Raw genomic sequence first — 7,312 nt, 5'->3', positions numbered from 1 at the left:
ACACAGACGACCCACAGACTCACACAGACAGACCCACAGACTCACACAACAGACCCACAAACTCACAGAAAGATCCACAGACTCACACAGACAGACCCATACTCACACAGACAGACCCACAGACCCACACCAAACAGACCCACAAACTCACAGAAAGATCCACAGACTCACACAGCAGACCCACAGACTCACACAGAGACCCACGACTCACACAACAGACCCACAAACTCAAGAAAGCCACAGACTCACACAGAGACCCATAGACTCACACAGAGACCCATAGACTCACACGAGACCCACAGACTTACACAAACAGACCCACAAACTCACAAAAAATCCACAGACTCACACAGACAGACCCCAGACTCACAGAGACCACAGACTCACACAGAGACCCATAGACTCACACAGATACCCACAGACTCACACAGAGACCCATAGACTCACACAGAAACCCATGACTCACATAGAGACCCCATAGACTCACACAAAGACCCATAGACTCACACAGAACCCACAGACTTACACAAACAGACCCACAAACTCACAGAAAGATCCACAGACTCACACAGAGACCATAGACTCACACAGATCCACAGACTCACAAGACCCATAGACACAGACAGAGATCCACAGACTCACACGAGACCCATAGACTCACACAGAGCCCCATAGACTCACACAGAGACCATAGACACACACAGAGACCCAGACGCACATAGACCCATGACTCACACAGAGACCCACAGACTCACACAGAGCCCCATAGACTCACACAGAGACCCATGACACCACGAGACCCATAGCCTCACACAGAGACCCACAGACTCACACAGAGACCCATAGACTCACCTAGAGACCCATAGACTCACACAGAGACCCATAGACTCACACAGAGACCCACAGACTGACACAAACATACCACAAACTCACAGAAGATCCACAGACTCACACAGACAGACCCACAGACTCACACAGAGACCCATAGACTCACACAGAGATCCACAGAACTCACACAGAGACCACAGACTCACACATAGACCCATAGACTCACACAGATCCACAGACTCACACAGAGACCCATAGACACAGACATCCACAGACTCACACAGAGCCCATAGACCACACAGAGACCATAGACCACACAGAGACCCATAGACTCACATAGACATAGACTACACAGAGACCCACTCCAGAGCCCCATAACTCACACAGAGACCCATAGACACCACAGAGACCCATAGACTCACACAGAGACCCATAACACAGACAAAGATCCACAGACTCCACACAGAGACCCTAGAACTCACCAGAGCCCCACAGACTCACACGAGACCCACAGACTACACAAACAGACCCACAAACTCACAGAAAGATCCACAGACTCACACAGACAGACCCGAGACTCAGACAGAGACCCACAGACTCACACAAACAGACCCACAAACTCACAGAAAATCCACAGACTCATACAGACAGACCCGCAGACTCACACAGACAGACCCACAGACTCACACAACAGACCCACAAACTCACAGAAAGATCCCACAGACTCACCACAGACAGACCCACAGACTCACACAGACAGACCCACAGACTCACAAGACAGACCCACAGACTCACACAGACAGACCCACAAACTCACAGACAGACCCACATACTCACACAGACAGACCCACAGACTCACACAGACAGACCCACAGACTCACACAAACCGACCCACAACTCACAGAAAGATCCAACTCACACAGACAGACCCATAGACTCACACAGACAGACCCACAGAACTCACACAAACAGACCCACAAACTCACAGAAAGATCCACAGACTCACACAGAGACCCACAGACTCACACAGAGACCCACAGACTCACACAAACAGACCCACAAACTCACAGAAATCCACACTCACACAGAGACCATAGACTCACACGAGACCCATAGACTCACACAGAGACCCACAGACTACACACAGACCCACAAACTCACAGAAAATCCACAGACTCACACAACAGACCCACAGACTCACACAGAGACCCATAGACTCACACAGAGATCCACAGACTCACACAGAGACCCACAACTCACACAGAGACTCATAGACTCACAAGATCCACAGACTCACACAGAGACCCATAGACACAGACAGAGATCCACACGACTCACACAGAGACCCATAGACTCACACAGAGCCCCATAGACTCACACAGAGACCCATAGACACCACAGAGACCCATAGCCTCACACAGAGACCCATAGACTCACACAGAGACCCACAGACTCACACAGAGACCCATAGACTCACACAGAGATCCACAGACTCACACAGAGACCCACAGACTCACACAGAGACCCATAGACTCACACGATCCACAGACCATACAGAGACCCATAGACACAGACAGAGATCCACAGACTCACACAGAGACCCATAGACTCACACAGATCCACAGACTCACACAGAGACCCATAGACACAGACAGAGATCCACAGACTCACACAGAGCCCCATATACTCACACAGAGACCCATAGACACACAGAGACCATAGACCAAATAGACCCATAGACTCACACAGAGACCCACAGACTCACAGAGCCCATAGACTCACACAGAGAGACCCATAGACACACACGAGACCCATAGACTCACACAGAGACCCATAGACCACAGACAGAGATCCACAGACTCACACAGAGACCATAGACTCACACAGAGCCCCAGACTCACACAGAGACCCACAGACTTACACAAACAGACCCACAAACTCACAGAAAGATCCACAGACTCACACAGACAGACCCCACAGACTCAGACAGAGACCCACAGACTCACACAAACAGACCCACAAACTCACAGAAAGATCCACAGACTCACACAGACAGACCCGCAGACACACAGACAGACCCCAGACTCACAAACAGACCCACAAACTCACAGAAAGATCCACAGACTCACACAGACAGACCCACAGACTCACACAGACAGACCCACAGACTCACACAGACAGACCCACAGACTCACACAGACAGACCCACAAACTCACAGACAGACCCACAGACTCACACAGACAGACCCACAGCTCACACAGACAGACCACAGACTCACACAAACAGACCCACCAAACTCACAGAAAGATCCACGACTCACACAGACAGACCCACAGACTCACACGACAGACCCACAGACCACACAAACAGACCCACAAACTCACAGAAAGATCCACAGACTCACACAGACAGACCCACAGACTCACACAGAGACCCACAGACTCACCACAAACAGACCCACACAACTCACAGAAGATCCACAGACTCACACAGAGACCCATAGACTCACACAGAGACCCATAGACTCACACAGAGACCCACAGACTTACACAAACAGACCCAAAACTCACGAAGATCCACAGACTCACACAGACAGACCCACAGACTCACACAGAGACCCATAGACTCACACAGAGATCCACAGACTCACACAGAGACCCACAGACTCACACCAGAGACCCATAGACTCACACAGATCCACAGACTCACACAGAGACCCATAGACACAGACAGAGATCAACAGACTCACACAGAGACCCCATAGCCTCACACAGAGCCCCATAGACTCACACAGAGACCCATAGACACACACAGAGACCCATAGCCTCACACAGAGACCCATAGACTCACACAGAGACCCACAGACTCACACAGAGACCCATAGACTCACACAGAGATCCACAGACTACCAGAGACCCACAGACTCACAGAGAGACCCATAGACTCACACAGATCCACAGACTCACACAGAGACCCATAGACACACCGACAGAGATCCACAGACTCACCACAGAGACCCATAGACTCACACAGATCCACAGACTCACACAGAGACCCATAGACACAGACAGAGATCCACAGACTCACACAGAGACCCATAGACTCACACAGAGCCCCATAGACTCACACAGAGCCCATAGACACACACAGAGACCCTTAGCCTCACACAGAGACCCATAGACTCACACAGAGACCCACAGACTCACACAGAGACCCATAGACTCACACAGAGATCCACAGACTCACACAGAGACCCACAGACTCACACAGAGACCCATAGACTCACACAGATCCACAGACTCACACAGAGACCCATAGACACAGACAGAGATCCACAGACTCACACAGAGACCCATAGACTCACACAGATCCACAGACTCACACAGACCCATAGACACAGACAGAGATCCCAGACTAACACAGAGACCCATAGACTCACACAGCCCCATAGACTCACACAGAGACCCATAGACACACACAGAGACCCATAGCCTCACACAGAGACCCATACTCACACAGAGACCCACAGACTCACACAGAGACCCATAGACTCACACAGAGATCCACAGACTCACACAGAGACCCACAGACTCACACAGAGACCCATAGACTCACACAGATCCACAGACTCACACAGAGACCCATAGACACAGACAGAGATCCACAGACTCACACAGAGACCCATAGACTCACACAGAGCTCCATAGACTCACACAGAAACCCATAGAACCACAGAGACCCATAGACTCACATAGACCCATAGACTCACACAGAGACCCACAGACTCACACAGAGCCCCATAGACTCACACAGAGACCCATAGACACACACAGAGACCCATAGCCTCAACAGAGACCCATAGACTCACACAGAGACCCATAGACTCACATAGAGACCCTAGACTCACACAGAGACCCAAGACTCACACAGAGACCCACAGACTTACACAAACAGACCCACAAACTCACAGAAAGATCCACAGACTCACACAGACAGACCCACAGACTCACACAGAGACCCATAGACTCACACAGAGATCCACAGACTCACACAGAGACCCACAGACTCACACAGAGACCCATAGACTCACACAGATCCACGACTCACACGACAGACCCAGAGACTCAGACAGAGACCCACAGACTCACACAACAGACCCAGAAACTCACAGAAAGATCCACGACTCACACAGACAGACCCACAGACTCACACAACAGACCCACAAACTCACAGAAAGATCCACACTCACACAGACAGACCCACAGACTCACACAGAGACCCATGACTCACACAGAGATCCACAGACTCACACAGAGACCCACAGACTCACACAGAGACCCATATACTCACACAGATCCACAGACTCACACGAGACCCATAGACACAGACAGAGATCCACAGACTCACACAGAGACCCATACTCACACAGAGCCCCATAGACTCACACAGACCCATAGACACACACAGAGACCATAGACTCACATAGACCCATAGACTCACACAGAGACCCACAGACTCACACAGAGCCCCATAGACTCACACAGAGACCCATAGACACACACAGAGACCCATAGACTCACACAGAGACCCATAGACACAGACAGAGATCCACAGACTCACACAGAGACCCATAGACCACACAGAGCCCCACAGACTCACACAAGACCCACAGACTCACACAAACAGACCCACAAACTCACAGAAAGATCCACAGACTCACACATACAGACCCACAGACTCAGACAGAGACCACAACTCACACAAACAGACCACAACTCACAGAAAGATCCACAGACTCACACAGACAGACCCGCAGACTCACACAGACAGACCCACAGACTCACACAAACAGACCCACAAACTCACAGAAAGATCCACAGACTCACACAGACAGACCCACAGACTCACACAGACGACCCACAGACTCACACAGACAGACCCACAGACTCACACAGACAGACCCACAAACTCACAGACAGACCCACAGACTCACACAGACAGACCCACAGACTCAGACAGAGACCCACAGACTCAAACACAGACCCAAAACTCACAGAAAGATCCACAGACTCACACAGACAGACCCACAGACTCACACAAACAGACCCACAAACTCACAGAAGATCCACAGACTCACACAGACAGACCCACAGACTCACACAGACAGACCCACAGACTCACACAAACAGACCCACAAACTCACAGAAAGATCCACAGACTCACACAGACAGACCCACAGACTCACACAGAGACCCATAGACTCACACAGAGACCCACAGACTCACACAGAGACCCACGACTCACACAGAGACCATAGTCTCACACAGAGACCCAGACTCACACAGAGATACCCATAGACTCACTCACACAGAGACCCACAGACTCACACAGAGACCCATAGCCTCACACAGAACCCACAGACTCACACAGAGACCCACAGACTCACACCGAGCCCCATAGATCACACAGAGACCCATAGACACACACAGAGACCCATAGACTCACACAGAGACCCTAGACACAGACAGAGATCCAGACTCACACAGAGACCCATAGACTCCACAGAGCCCCACAGACTCACACAGAGACCCACAGACTTACACAAACAGACCCACAAACTCACAGAAGATCCACAGACTCACACAGACAGACCCACAGACTCAGACAGAGACCCACAGACTCACACAAACAGACCCACAAACTCACAGAAAGATCCACAGACTCACACAGACAGACCCACAGACTCACACAGACAGACCCACAGACTCACACAAACAGACCCACAAACTCACAGAAATCCACAGACTCACACAGACAGACCCACAGACTCAGACAGAGACCCACAGACTCACACAAACAGACCCAAAAACTCACAGAAAGATCCACAGACTCACACAGACAGACCCACAGACTCACACAAACAGACCCACAAACTCACAGAAAGACCACAGACTCACACAGACAGACCCACAGACTCACACAGACAGACCCACAGACTCACACAAACAGACCCACAAACTCACAGAAAGATCCACAGACTCACACAGACAGACCCAATACTCACACGAGACCCATAGACTCACACAGAGACCCACAGACTCACACAGAGACCCACAGACTCACACAGAGACCCATAGTCTCACACAGAGACCCACAGACTCACCAGAGAGTACCCATAGACTCACTCACACAGAACCCAGACTCACACAGAGCCCATACCTCACACAGAGACCCACAGACTCACACAGAGACCCACGACTCACACAGAGCCCCATAGACTCACACAGACCCATAGACACACACAGAGACCCATAGCTCACACAGAGACCCATAGACACAGACAGAGATCCCCAGACTCACACAGAGACCCATAGACTACCACAGCCCCCACAGACTCACACAGAGACCCACAGACTTACACAAACAGACCCACAAACTCACAGAAAGATCCAGACTCACACAGACAGACCCACAGACTCAGAC

Source organism: Lethenteron reissneri, chromosome 67, assembly GCF_015708825.2.
Source record: "Lethenteron reissneri isolate LAM-NWPU_2019-01 chromosome 67, ASM1570882v1, whole genome shotgun sequence".
In the NCBI taxonomy this organism is placed as follows: domain Eukaryota; kingdom Metazoa; phylum Chordata; class Hyperoartia; order Petromyzontiformes; family Petromyzontidae; genus Lethenteron; species Lethenteron reissneri.
The sequence above is the reverse complement of the archived record's forward strand: the minus strand, read 5'-3'. Positions refer to the sequence as shown.